The 15,433-nt window shown below is 43.5% G+C and overlaps 1 protein-coding gene across 4 annotated transcripts in view; it reads left to right on the forward strand.

Moving 5' to 3' along the window:
* The window catches only part of INPP4A (inositol polyphosphate-4-phosphatase type I A), a 1,119,411-nt gene that overhangs the window by 588,723 nt on the left and 515,255 nt on the right, over positions 1–15,433 (forward strand). The gene's annotated exons all lie outside the window — the stretch shown is intronic.

The following is a 15,433-nucleotide window of genomic DNA, read 5'->3' on the forward strand; positions in this document are numbered from 1 at the left end:
TATTAATTGCATGTATTAATATTTGTGTAATTTAGATGTTATAGTGTTAAATGTGTGAAGTAAATTATGTATTAATTGATAATTGGTTGTTAATTAATTTTAATTAATTAATTTGTAATTAAGTTTGGTAATTGTGTAATTCATTTTAGGTGTGTGTTGTGATTTGTATAGGTGTAAAGTGTCGGAAGGGTGGGAAGTAATTTATTTGTAATTTATGAATTAATAATTGGTTTTTAATTAATTAATTTAATTAATTTGTAGATAATTTTGGTAATTGTGTAATTATTTTAGGTGTGTGTTGTGGTGTTTATAGGTTTAACCCCTTGCATACTCATGATGGCCCCCGGCCGTCATGAGTCACGGTGGGGTGTGCTCACGACAGCCGGGGGCCGCCCGAATCCCACCCACTATGCAAATGGCCCGCACAGTGAGAAAATTTGCTGCGCATGCAAGGGGTTAAAGGGTGGGAAGTCATTTATTTTTTTATTTATACATTAATAATTGGTTGTTAATTAATTGCAATTAATTATGGTAATTGTGTAATTAATTTTAGGTGTGTGTTGTGGTGTTTATAGGAGTAAAGGGTGGGAAGTAATTTATATATATATATATATATATATATATATATATAGTTAATGTTAATTATTTGAGACCTATTTTGGGTATCTGTTTATTTTTGTGTGTTTTTACTTTTATAGGGTAAAGGGTGGGTATTAAATACATTTTAATTATGTAATATTAGTTGGTAATAGTAATAGATTTTAATAAAAAAAGTTTTAATTGTGTTTTATTATTTTATGAATTAATTTGTGTGTTGTGGATATTATAGTGTTAAAGTTTGTGTAGTCAATGTTTTTCATTAATAATATTTTTAATTGATTATTAATTATCTTACGTAAATAAATGTAATTAAAAATGTTGACATGTTTTCTTTTTGGTGTGGTGTTATAGGGTAGGAAATTAAACAAATACATTTAATTATTATTTCGTTTGTAAATATTTTCTAGTTTAAAAGAGTTTTTTGAAAATGTATTTATTAATTTATTTTTTATAATATTTGTAGGTTTTTAGGTTTCGACCTGGCGAGGGGCACGAAGTGCCCCTCCCAGTTTGAAAACTTTTGTTTTCAGTAGGGATGTTCAGACCGCCTCTGTTTCCAATTGGCTAGCTCCATAAATGGAGACTAGCCATTGGGAGACAGAGGCTGTCAATCACGCTTTCTCGGGAAAACGCGATTCGGGGGCGTTTCTCTGGCTTTTTTTAAGTCCCGCCCCTTTGTCCCGGGCCGCGCTGTGATTGGCTGCCGGCCCGGGACACCCCCGTGACGTCATTCCCCGGGCCGCGCTGTGATTGGCTGGCCGGCCCGGGACCTGACTTGTTTCCGAATTTTTAGCACTGGCGCAAATAACTGCATTATTCTACTTCGTTTGTATTTTACCAGCGGTCTCTGTGTTTATTTTATTGGCAAAAGATCCACATACCTTTTAGGGATCACGTATCGTGTTTACTTATAGTGGATACCATTTGAAAGGTATGTGCTAATTTAAGAACGCCGGAAGTCCTAGCACAAACAAGCATCAAGCAGCACATATGTTTTTTTTTAAATCTGAGACAACTGATGTTGCAATAGCGCCCTTAAATGGATATAACATTTCACCAGGAAAGTCAATAGCATCAAAATGTTTCTGTAAATTTGACAGCAAGCAAACGTACTGTTGCAATAAAACTAGTGGATGGAAACACCAGCCAATCCAGAACAGCGACACAACAATCCAAACACTGTGGCTCATATATATATAATATCGACCAATCACAGAATCCCGCAAGAATAAGATAACTACCAGTCACAGTGTCAGATCCAACCGCGAGCTCAGCCAATCACGCATGCCAAGACTTTTGTGCCACTGTCAGAACCGCCTCAACATTATTTTGAAAAGAAGACGTCTAAACTAAAAGCCGCCTATCTTCTGCGATTTGCTTCTTAGAGCTCACTGATCTGTTGTGCCTGCTACGATGCATGGGGGCGGAGGTTCTGCAACTTCGAAGGTTTGGCACAGCAACTAACCGAAGCGAAGATTTGGCTCTATCAGTATGTCAGGAAGGTTTGCAGCCTAGTTGGGATGTTTTCATAAGCACCCTAGGCATACATGCCAATAGACCAGATTCAGGCGGAGGACTCCCGACAATGGTTAGGCTGGGGCCCTATGCTAGCAGTCATGACTCAGTGGTGGGCCACCATTCCAATAATGACTGGGAGTGGAGGGGGTAAGTGGGGACCCCGGTTTCCAGTAATCATTAATTGGGGTGTTCCCAGAAGTCAAAAGTTTAAAAAGCGTTGGAGCTATCGTGTACGGCTTACGCAATATTTATTTTCTCACTTCAGGAATGAGGTTTTGCCTATCTGAATGCTTTGTTGTTGGTGGTTTTAATGTAAAATGTCACTTTCGACTGCATGATGTGAAAACAGTGCTGCTTTTATAAAGAGGATTGTTTAAAAAGTCAAAAGTTGGATTGAACTTGGGGCTTCATACATGCAAAGCTACATCTTCACTGGAAACATACTTGTATCCGTGCTATCCCATCACATTAGGAATGAGTTTGTCAAGTAGTAAGCACAACAGGAAGAAAGCGATTTTACTCGCAGCTTTGTGAGGACATGGAGAGAAAAGACATGACACAACTTGCTCCCATCAAGTCTACACAGCGAGGGCTTCGCCACCTCTCCAGTGAAAACAACCACAGTGAAAACTCAGGCCAGTGACTGATTTTACCCCCTGCAGCCTTGTGAAGGGCAGTGTGGTTGACCCCCACCTCCCTCCCTCGGGCGCTACATTGTATAAGAAGGGGCCCCGTGCACCACATGAAACTGAACTCTACAACTTTCTCACATCGATTCGGGTAGTCTAGGCCTGTTTACTAGGGGCAGGGATCGCGCAACTCACCAGGAGGCACAAAGCCTCCTCGCAGCGCACTGGGGGACTCCGGGCAGTTGTGCAACACACCAGGGAACACACATGGCCCTCTCGCAGCCCACGAGTGAGATCAGGCTATTCGTGCAATACACGAGGAAGCCCAGAGACCCATCGCCTTGCAGCGCACTAGTGAGATCGTGGCATCTGTGCAAACACACAAGGGACACGCCGAATCTTCTCGCAGCGCACCAGTGAGATCAGGATATTTGGGCAACACACCTGGAAAGCAGAGCACCCCTGACGTGAACCAGTGAGATCAGGGCATTTGTGCAACACACCAGATACACACCGAGCTCTCTTGCTGCGCACCACTAAGCTCCTAGCATTTGTGCAATGCACCAGGTATATAGTAAAATACAAAACGGAACAGAGTGAGCAACATTATACAGAAAAAATGCTTGCGTCTCTAAACGCACAAAAGTGAAGTTTGAATAAAAGAAACGCTGATAGTGACAGTGCCTAAAGATCCTATGGCAATGAAGTTGATCATATTGCACTAAGGTCTATCCTAATGCAAACAAAAACAAGCACTGGCGTTGCCAATAGGTTTCGCATTTGGAAAGTTGGAGCTATTGGTTTTGTAAATGACATTTTATATTTATATATCGTTATTGGCATTGTCAATAACAATATATAAATATAAAATGTCATTTACAAAACTAATAGCTACAACTTTAAAAATGAGAAACCTATTGGCAACGCCAGTGCTTGTTGTTATATGTAATTAATATTATAATATGTGTACTTTTTATATGTTTTAATTTCTATATATATATATTTTTAAGTGTTTGAGTGTGAATAGAATTTTTTTTTCTCTGGTATCCATCACTTTCCTTACTGTTGCATTCACTGGAATGGGAATAGTAATTTTTACCCCTTTACTATCCCGCACTTTCCCTACTGTTGCACTCACTGGAGTAGGAATAGTAATTTTTACCCATCCGCTATCCAGCACTTTCCCTACTGTTGCACTCACTGGAGTGGGAATAGTAATTTTTATCTCTCCGCTATCCTGCACTTTCCCTACTGTTGCACTCACTGGAGTGGGAATAGTAATGTTTACCCCTCCTCTATCCAGCACTTTCCCTACTGTTGCACTCACTGGAGTGGGAATAGTAATTTTTATCTCTCCGCTATCCCGCACTTTCCTTACTGTTGCACTCACTGGAGTTGGAATAGTAAATGTAGTTATATTGCTATCCAACACTTTCCGTACTGTTGCACTGATTGTATTCGGCATTTTAAGTTTAATTCTTTTTTCATTGTTTAATGTTTTAATTTATTCTAGAATTTATTTTATATTTGAAATTATGTATATATATATATAGTTCTTTTTTATATAATTAAGTTTTAAAATAAATTAAAGATAATAGTTTATTAAATATTTTAAATTAAATATATATATGTATACATTGTTTGTGTTTATTTTTGTAATTAACTTTATTTTTTACATTTTGTAGAAATGCATATTAAACTTAATTTATTTTATTAAAATTAGTATTTAATATGATTATTTTATTATATATATATATATATATATATATATATATATATATATATATATATATATATATATATATATATATATATATATATTAAATCGATATTTTCTGCATCTGTATATTTTAAAGCAATATCTTTCATTCAATAGTTTTGTACTGTTTAGGTATGAGAGTCGATATTTTTGTAGACTATATATTTTTCCGATATTTTTGACATTGATATCTTTAGCATTGATATTCTGTCAGTGAATCCTCTATGTCAAGGCCATGAGCGCACTTCTGAATTGACTTTGAGAGGGCGAGGTTGCTTTTGCCGACCTCTTCTCAACCGTAACCCCCACCCTACATCTCGGTTCTAAGGGAGGACAACTACAAACTAAAAAGAACACAGAATTATTGTGTTGACAAATATTTCCCCTGTAAGTTGTACTTCTTAATTGAAGGTGTGAAGGGAAGAATGTGGGACTTCCAAAAGGTACCATGTTGGCGAGAGGTAACATGGGGGAGTTCGCCATCCATAAATGTAACTGAGATTATTACACAATCCCAGCATTCATTGGCATAACTTGGTCATTCTGAGACCTGAAGATCCAATCATTTGTGACCAGTAAGTGTGTCACCCGGTAGTAAGATAGAATGTCTTGAAATATTTAGCAATAGCAATGTTGGGGGATTTTCCCTTCCACAAGAAGTCCAGAAGAAAAGTGACATTTCCAAAAGAGGGGGGAATATGAATCGGAAAATTCTGGAGGGACTAAATCACTTTCGGTAGGGATATTATAGTTGTAAACGCCATCAGTCTTGACCCTGCTTGGCCCAAAACCAGTACTGGGTTGCTTGTGTGCTGGTTCAGGGGAGGACCTGGCTTTGCAGTTTGGGCTGGACTGTTTCAACCGGAGCAGAGTCACGTTTGATTTGCCTACAGCTGGATCCAAACTGAGGTGACATGGTGTGCAAAAAATAACGATTGATTGGGATGTGGCCCGAGTAATTTCCAGAGGCTAATGTTAATTCAAGGCATTCCATCTATCCCTTTTTTGTATACTTTAGTGTGTCGCCCTAAGTGGCACAAGTATGCCCAGACATGGGTCCCATGCACACTGTGTCACTGAAACCAAGCAGTACCCGGCTTATGAGGCAATAACAAGGGCAAGACCGGTCCTGGGTTGCTTGCCTTCTGTTTCTGGCTGTGTAGTTCGGGCTTTACTGTTCCGATCAGGGTAGGGCAATACTGATTTGCAGATAGCTGGGTCAAAAACTGAGATACAACCAATCTATAGGAGTTATAGGGGGAATTGGGTGAGGCCGCCCCCCACTCAGACAAATAACAACAATAGAAGGCCTCACCTTAATTACACCCATCTAAATCGACACAATCTCAGGATTTTGTAACAATTCTTCTCTTAACCCCCCTAGTGTGTTAATTAACACTACTATAATTGGTCACGGTGCACTTTTAACTATGAGAACGTCATAGCAGGTCTGATTTCACTAATAAAAAATACATATAGTGAACAAAGAGAGAGCACCTCACGGTAGCTACACCCGAGGGGGTTGCTGGCTGGTAATTGCCAGTTTACCCACTTCTCATCATTGGCCGCTCTCTCTTTGTTGGGTGTGAAAAAGGAAAAAGAATGTGTTCCCTTTTTCCAAACAATAATCGTGTGGTGAAGAAATAGTGAACATAGCCAATATGCCCACTATTTGAAAAAATGTGTACGTGCTCAAAGAACCCCAGTGAAAACCAGTGCAAATAGTTTTCACTTTTAAAACCTGGTAAGGCTTGCTGGCCATCCAATTTTATTCCAATGCTGCAAGCTCTCCCAATTAAAAATGGTTACCAATATACCATAATTATTTTCTTATTGCCAACATGTTTTGTTGCTAAGTTTTCTCGCAACTGCATCAGGGCTAGCAGGGGTTCTATATTCTCAATCTTCACTCTCACATGTTCAAAGAAACCTGATGGTTGCCAAGTTACTGCATACCTACAACCATCAATGCTCTGGACCCCGTGTCAAAAGATCACGTGTCCTCCGAGTGGCTATTCTATATCTAGCCCCCCGTGCCGAGTCCCACCGGCGTGTATGAAGCTCCAGCATGGAGCTCCAGCATGGAGCTCCAGCATGGAGCTTCATACACGCCGGAGGAACTCAGCCTGTATTACACAAACACCATGTAAATGCTTGCAGTGTTCTAAAACATATGATGTTCTCTCGTGTATATGCATTACTAATACTTTCCTCACTGATGTTGCAAACACTCTTAGATTGTTACTATGTCATTTATATATTCTATGTTCTAATTGGAATTCTTGCTCAGGTTGCCAGGAGAACGAGCAGTTTCTTCTGAGCCTTCTCCTGAGCTTCTGGTTTCTTTGCCGTGGGTCCTACTACATTACTTCTGAAGAATAAACCAATTTTGGAAATCCTTTTCCTGTCTCCGTATTGGAATTTGTCAGTGTCCCCGATACAACAGCTGGTACCAGGGTGGGGTATTACTCTACACTGATTTGCAAGTATTTCTACTATTTCTGGACCTGCAGGCTGAACCCGGTAAAGCACAAGTTTGTTTGTGTGCTTCTCAGGATTGTCTACTTGTACTTTCAGGTGCGTGACTGCTTTGCACTTGTCATCCCTTATCAAAAGTTTCCCTTTGTGAATTTTGCTTTCAGGGCCTTGCCCTTAGGTCCCATTCGAGGCATTGTTTGACTTTGTCTCGACTTGGCCTCACATCCTTGAGACTGTTGCGTTCCAGCATCGGCGTCCTTGCTCCACCATTACTACCTGGCTTGCCGCGCTGTTTTTTTTTTTTTTTTGTTACTGTTGCGTACCAGCATCGGCATCCTTGCTGCACCATTGTTTCCTGGATTGCTGCGCTGATTGTCGGAGCTCGAGACTGCGGTCCCCTACGCTACTGCACTTTTTCTGCTTGGCAGTGGGAGCTCCTTTCTGCCGGTCTCAGCAACGTTCTCACTGCAGCCCTCTGTATGGTGACGCGTTGCACTGCTCCAATAGATTCATCTGCAGCGGGACACACTTTTGACTGCTGCTGTTTCAACGTTCTACGTTAGCATGCTCATGTCACAGGCATGGCAGCCATCTTACTTTAGGATTATTTTGTTTCGGCTTCATTAGCTATCCATCATATTTACAGTACTATAGCAACATTTTCTATTAACTGCTCATTTTGGCTCCAGCTTTAAATCTGCTCAATAGAGAGAATCTTTCTTCACACCAGCTACACTCTATTTGAATATTTCTTCGTTTTGTTCTGAAATACTTTTTCATGGTAACCATTTTTAATTGGGTTACTATTTTATGATGTTTGATTATTCTGTACTCTATTTTAGCAATTTCACTTCAGTAATTTTACTGTTTCACTAACCACTTTTCTTTTCAGGCATGGCAAAGGCATAGAATGTTCTACTTCCCCACCTCCATTTTTTCAAAACCCTGGCAAACCGTAACTCAAATGGAAGCAGTGTTTGCACAATTTCGAAAATTATTTAGCTGTCATTGACGGACTTACATATGCACCTTCTAGAAACTCGCACTTCTCTTGAATCATTTAGGAATTGGAGACCAGAATGTTTTTGATAATCTTCCTGTTTTACCCTCCACTGGAGGTCATTCTGTTTGTAATGCATATGTAGAAACCAAAGAAAGGCTTAATCAAACAATTCTCTCAGACACCTACTGTGTTACTGGAGAAGCACAGTTTTGTTGTGCACAAACAGGCTAGTGACGAAACAGTTGAAGAATACTTAGCTGTCTTACGTGTTAAAGCCGCACATGTATAAGAGATTGATCTGTGTTCAACGACTTTTCTAAAAAGATTCAGGAAAGATTACTTACGTGTCGCAATCCATCTCTGTATGAGGTAATTGACCTAGCCAAGAGTTTTGAATGCTCCATAGTATCTACTCAACCCTTGGCTAGTCATGAAGGGTGATCCCCAGTTTTCCCCATAACTGATGATAATGCTGCTATCAAGTCAGGCAAAAGTAGCAGCTGTGTGCTATTGTTGTGGCTCTAAAAGTCACATAGGCAACAACCCCTCATGCCCTGCCACTGGTAAGAAATGTAAGAAATGTGGACATAATCAGTTTGTAGATCCCAGAATACTATGGGCAAAACTAGAATTCATAATGTTGATGTCAAAGAATGATCTAATAAGGATGCTTTTCGCAATGATGTTCGTGACTGTGCCTACAATTTGTCCAATGTAGTCTTGACTATTGAAAATGCTCAGGACATGGAAGTGGAGGGACCATTTTGTGAAGCAATCATTGGGTGCAGCAAGTCTCTAGTGTAAGTTGTCAGCATCTCCGATACTACAATGCTCTGTGTTAAACAGCTGTGTTCAACAGTTAAACGTGCTCAACAGTATCAGTATCTGAACACCCTCTGTTGATGTAAGCAAATATATTGTGCTTTTCCATTTCTGTCTGTGACTTCCTCAAAATAGTGTACCATGCCCTACTGCTTTAGCATGACGAACCCTCAACAAATATGCTCTGTAGTTCACAATTTTAAGAAGATGTCCCGAATTCTGTTGACAAAGCGAGACGCATCAGTGAAATGCTTTTATGAAAACAACAGTGGTCCCATGCATAAGCAATCTGGGATTACTAGGAGGAAACAACGACCGACTGATGCGGACCTTCTTCCTTCCCGAACGCGATTGAGCACGACGCTGACGCGTCTATATTAGACACCCCGATTGCTGGTTGTCGGGTCCACTTCCCTGATTTGTCCTGCCCTGTATCCTTAGGGTAGACGCCATTGGCTACAAAGGTGTATATTGTTTAGGCATTATTAATGTCCTGATGATGATCCCCATGATTAGATAGTGGGATCGAAACGCCGTCGACTTCTTTGTTCACCATATACTTATAACGTACACCAAGTGTTATATGTTTGTAATGGAGTGACTGGAATTTCTGTTGCATTATTATCTACAGGAATCTGAAGTTTTTGCCTAAAAGCCTTGTGTTTTCTGTTTGCGACATTCTTCACCATGCCAATCTGTATGTGTTAGGGTATAGGCTTGTGCCCCACTACGTAGTATTGTTGAAGGAAATTCTTATTGATTTTGTGTGAAAAGTAAAAAAGATTGAGACCTCTGTCCGGCTGGACATGTCCAAAACCAATATATTAGCCATTGTCAAGTCAAGTCAAGTCAGAGAATTTGTATAGCGCACTACATACCCAGAGGGTCTCAAGGCGCTTAGAAAGGGGGGGAGGATTACTTGTCAAATATCCACGTTTTAAGTTGCTTTCTGAATGCTAGGTGGTTCTGGGTAAGGCGAAGGTAAGCGGGGAGTGAGTTCCATGTTTTAGCAGCCAGGTATGAGAAGGATCTGCCTCCCATGGTGGTCTTGTTGATGCGTGGTACAGTGGCGAGGGCTTGGCTGGAAGAACGTAGTTGGCGGGGGGGGTGTAGAAGGACAGTCGTGAGTTGAGGCATTCTGGTCCGATGTCGTAGAGTGATTTGTGTGCGTGGGTTAGCAGTCGGAAAGTGATCCTCTTATTGACGGGTAGCCAGTGGAGGTCTTTAAGGTGCCCAGAGATGTGTTCGTTGCGTGGGATGTCTAATATGATCCTGGCTGAGGCGTTTTGGATTCGTTGAAGTTTCTTCTGGAGTTTAGCGGTAGTACCAGCGTAGAGGGTGTTTCCGTAGTCCAGTCGGCTCGTGACCAGAGCATGGGTGACTGTTTTCCTTGTTTCGGTGGGGATCCAGCGAAATGTTTTTTTGAGCATGCGAAGGATGTTGAAGCAGGATGAGGATATGGCGCTGACTTGTCTGTTCATTGAGAGTGAAGAATCCAGGATGACGCCTAGGTTCCGTGCGTGGTCAGTCGGGATGGGTGCTTTTCCAAGGGCTTCCGGCCACCAGGAGTCGTCCTATGCGGAGGGGGATGTACCTAAGATGAGGACTTCTGTTTTGTCTGAGTTCAGTTTCAGACGGCTTTGTTTCATCCATTCGGCAACTTCTTTCATTCCTTCGTGTAGGTTAGTTTTGGCGGTGCTGGGGTCGTTGGTGAGAGAAAGGATTAGTTGAGTGTCATCCGCGTAAGAGATGATGTTGAGGTTGTGTTGGCGGGCGATGGTCGCGAGGGGGCTCATGTATACGTTGAAGAGGGTGGGGCTGAGTGAGGATCCTTGTGGTACGCCACAGATGACTTCAGTGGCCTCGGACTTGAATGGTGGGAGGCGGACTCTCTGGGTTCTTCCGGTGAGGAACAAGGTGATCCATTCAAGTGCTTTTCCTTGTATTCCGATGTTATTGAGGCGTTGTAAAAGAGTGCTGTGGCAGACTGTGTCGAATGCTGCAGAGAGGTCGAGGAGGATGAGGGCGACTGTGTCTCCATTGTCCAGTAGAGTTCAAATGTCGTCTGTTGCTGCGATGAGGGCGGTCTCAGTGCTGTGTTTTGCTCGGAAGCCAGATTGTGAGGAGTCGAGGGATTTGTTGGCTTCGAGGAAAGCGGCAAGCTGGTTGTTGACAGCTTTCTCGATGACTTTGGCCGGGAATGGAAGGAGCGAAATGGGGCGGTAGTTTTTGAGTTCGGTGGGGTCCGCTGTGGGTTTTTTCAGAAGGGCGGTGAGTTCAGCGTGTTTCCAGTCTTCCGGGAAGGTGGCGGAGTTGAAGGAGCAGTTGATGACGTCTCGGAGGTGTGGTGCTATGACGGAGTCTGCTTTGTTGAAGATGTGGTGAGGACATGGGTCTGTGGGGGATCCTGAGTGGATGGAGTTCATCAGGCGGATTGTGTCCTCAGTGGAGATTGGGTTCCAGTCGTTAAGGGTGTTCACGGGGGGAGAATGTTCAGCAAAAGGAAGGGTGGGTTGGTCTCCAGGTTGGTTGTCGAAGCTGTTGTGGATGTCTGCAATCTTGTTGTGGAAGAATGAGGCTAGGGAGTCGCAGAGGGCTTGAGAGGGGGTGATGTCGTTGGAGTTGGCCGAGGGATTGGAAAATTCCTTGACGATGTTGAAAAGTTCCTTGCTGTTGTGGGCGTTGTTGTCAAGTCGATCTTGGCCTTTCGGATTAGTTGGTGGTGAGTGCGGGTGGCGTTTTTGAAGGCGTCCTTGGTGCTAGTGGTTGGGTCTTTTTTCCAGGCCTTTTCAAGGGAGCGGCAGAGTTTCTTGGACTTCTTAAGATCGTCGTTGAACCATGATGCCTTCTTGCTGCCAGGTCTGCTTTGACGTTTTTTCAGTGGTGCTAAGGCGTCGGCGGTGTTGGATAACCATAGGGTGAGGTTGGCGGCGGCTTGGTTTGGGTTAGAAGAGTGGGCTGGGGTGTTTAGAAGGAGCGATGCGGAGATCTGGTCCGTAGTGATTTTGTTCCAGTTTCTTTGCAGAGTTGGTTGGAGGTGGTTGGTGAGTTTTGGTTTGTTGTAGGTGAAGTGGACGCAGCTGTGGTCAGTCCAGAGGAGATCCGTAGTGTGGCTGAAGGAGACATGATTGCTGGAGGTGAAGATGGGGTCGAGTGTGTGACCTGCGATGTGGGTGGGGGAAGTGACTAGTTGTTTAAGTCCGATGTTGGCGAGGTTGTCTAGGAGGGTGGTGGTGTTGCGGTCGTTGATCTTTTCAAGGTGAAAGTTGAGGTCTCCCAGAAGGATGTAGTCTTTGGAGGGGAGTGCGTGTGGGGTGATGAAGTCCGTGATGTCTTCACTGAATTTTGCGCGGGGTCCTGGTGGTCTGTAGAGGAGGGTGCCTCTGAGTGTGGTCTTGGGGTCGATGTGGATCTGGAAGTGAAGGTGTTCAGAGTTGGCGAGATTGACGTCAGAGCTGGTTGAGATGCGGATTGATTTTTTATGGACGATAGCGATTCCTCCTCCTGTGTGGCCGGTACGATCCTTGCGTGTGATCTTATAGTCTTCCGGGATGGCAATGGTGATGTCTGGGGCGGAGGAAGCGTTCATCCATGTTTCTGTTAGGAAGGCGACGTCTGGAGAGATGGTGTCTAGTAGATTCCATAGGTCGATGGCGTGTCTGTGGACCGATCGAGTGTTGAGAAGGATGCATTGTAGGTGGTTGGGGTCGGGAATCTGTGGTGTGGTTGTAGCGGAGATGTTGTCGGTGCCGCTGAATTTGCAGGAGTAGCAAGAGAAAGGTCCATGGGTGTGTCCAGGGGCGGCTTGGACGCAGTTGGGGGCGCGACCGGGGTTAAGGGCTAGGAGGGTGGCGGCATCGTAGGTAATGCAGGAGGGCTGGGAAGGGCGAGGGGCAGGGGGTCTGGCGCTGGGCGCGGTCCAGGCGCGGACGGGCATAGACGGGCTTACCTTTGGCGCACCTTCGGCGCGGATTGGGCGCGGTCGCTGCGCGTGAACGCTGCGCGCGGGAACAACTGTCATATATGGATAGTGGAGGGGGAGGGGCGAGGGCGGCTCAGCTGGGAGGCGGGGCGGGCTACGGAGGACACAATCAACAAAATGGAGGCGGAGGGGTCTGAACGCCGAGAGCGCTTGGGGGAGAACGCAAAATCAGGAATAAAGTTGGCAAATTTAAAACAATGCAACTAACGCTGGCAATTAAACATGAAAATAGGCAAAGCGGCGGTCAGAGCACACAGCTGGCAGTCGGTATAGGCAATGCGCTGCAAGTACGATACCACAGTCACAGGGGGAGCGACCACTCTGATGGGAAGCGGAGATCGAGTCACGGCGCTTCCAGGTACTGGAGCGCTGTTTGTTGTCTGTGGGAGGGCGGCTCAGCTGGGAGGCGGGGCGGGCTACGGAGGACACAATCAACAAAATGGAGGCGGAGGGGTCTGAACGCCGAGAGCGCTTGGGGGAGAACGCAAAATCAGGAATAAAGTTGGCAAATTTAAAACAATTCAACTAACGCTGGCAATTAAACATGAAAATAGGCAAAGCGGCGGTCAGAGCACACAGCTGGCAGTCGGTATAGGCAATGCGCTGCAAGTACGATACCACAGTCACAGGGGGAGCGACCACTCTGCTGGGAAGCGGAGATCGAGTCACGGCGCTTCCAGGTACTGGAGCGCTGTTTGTTGTCTGTGGGAGGGCGGCTCAGCTGGGAGGCGGGCGGGCTACGGAGGACAACAATCAACAAAATGGAGGCGGAGGGGTCTGAACGCCGAGAGCGCTTGGGGGAGAACGCAAAATCAGGAATAAAGTTGGCAAATTTAAAACAATGCAACTAACGCTGGCAATTAAACATGAAAATAGGCAAAGCGGCGGTCAGAGCACACAGCTGGGACCACTGTTGTTTTCATAAATACGTTCCCCGAGGTCCCTTGCTGACTCGTGTGGGTGCCCTTGTTGACTTTTAAATATATGCATCAGTGAAATGCAGCATGTTTCTGTTATCACCCAGCTTAACTGACGCCATTGCAGTTTACCTAGTTTTAACGCAACATGTGACTTCCTCCGCCAATCAAACGATATTCACTTGATGTATTTTTGTGGCGGCCTTATTGGAGTGGTGGTATAAGCACGCAAATCTGTGTCACAAATGACCAATATAGCGATATCATACATCCAAATAAAACCAAAAACTCCATATCACCAAAAAACAAATTAAAAGCAACATAAAAGGTCAGTCTGTTTTGAACTGAAATATGCATGGAAATTATGAAAATATTATGTTATTTAGTGGCCATATTAGCATGGTATTTTAAGAACATAAATATGCATGACATTTATTCAAATTGAGTAATGTCTTTTTTTCACTATGTTTTTATTATTTTCTTAAGTCAGAAGATCAAGAAACAAAGAGCAACATTTTACATATACAGCCCTAGAAAGGGCACTGATTTAGAACATGCGATTGAAATGCAAGCACGGAAACAGAAAGTAAGCAAAAAAAAATCATGGGAGTAGTACACCTAAAAAACAAAAAAACTATTACACATTAAATTATCAATAGCACAGTATAACATTGGATAAGATGAGAAAGGCTGGAGCGCCTCATGATCTAATTATACAGAGCTGTTTATCAGAGCCATGTGATGGTATGAATCAAACCCCAGCCGACTCTTGTACAAGCACACACATTGGTCTGTGGATCCCAATTAAAACGTGTCCAAATTTGTTCTAATATTTAGATAGCGCGGGCACCCCTTGCTTTAGCCAGGGCTAACTCTGATTCATATATTTGTCAGGTATCGGACGACCACTCAACGACCTTAGAAAGTAGAGGGGAAACCATGCTCTAGCAATACAAAAAGTAGCCGAGACAATTTTTATGGACAACATCTGTCTCATACCAGCATCAAATTCCATTTTGTAGCCTAGCATGATCTTCTTAAATGAAAGTTGTACATCATATCCAAGACAGAGAATTAAACGTTGTGTAACCCCTGCTCAAAATTCTTGGAAATTAGGACAGGTTGCAAACATGTGTAGTATATCTGCTGTGTAGCACCCACATTTGGGACACTTTGTCTTCTCAGCCCCAGAGTTCCCACACCACTTAGTAATTCTGCTTGGCATATTAAACAACATGCTGATTGTCTTAAATTGTTGCTGCTTTAAATTAATAGAATGAACCGAGCCATCGATGATCTCTAAAGCACTTAGAATTTCAGAGGTAAGAATTTCTTCAGAAAGCACCTTGCTCCATTTGGCCACAAGTACAGGACTATCATCGACCCTGTGGGCTATATACATTCCCCAGAGACTGAGCTAGACTTGCCACCTGGGCCACCAATGGAAGAAAATACCTCGTATGCAGTATTTGTGCAAAGAGCTGCTGAAGTTCTTGATTTACATTTACCTACTGTTGAAAGCACAGCAAACATTTCAACTGAAATACTTCAATGAGGTCCTTCTTGTTTTTAACGATTATTGTCATTCAACAAGCCCCTTATGAACACCTTTATGGCTTCTTAGTCTAAGCCATGCTTGGCCTTCTGGTTAATCAACCTGTTGCCCGGCGACATAGGCTGGCCCCGTTGTCCTTGATTTTCTGACAGGCATCCTACGTCTGAAAG

The sequence above is a fragment of the Lissotriton vulgaris genome, chromosome 8 (assembly GCF_964263255.1).
Source record: "Lissotriton vulgaris chromosome 8, aLisVul1.2, whole genome shotgun sequence".
Classification (NCBI taxonomy): domain Eukaryota; kingdom Metazoa; phylum Chordata; class Amphibia; order Caudata; family Salamandridae; genus Lissotriton; species Lissotriton vulgaris.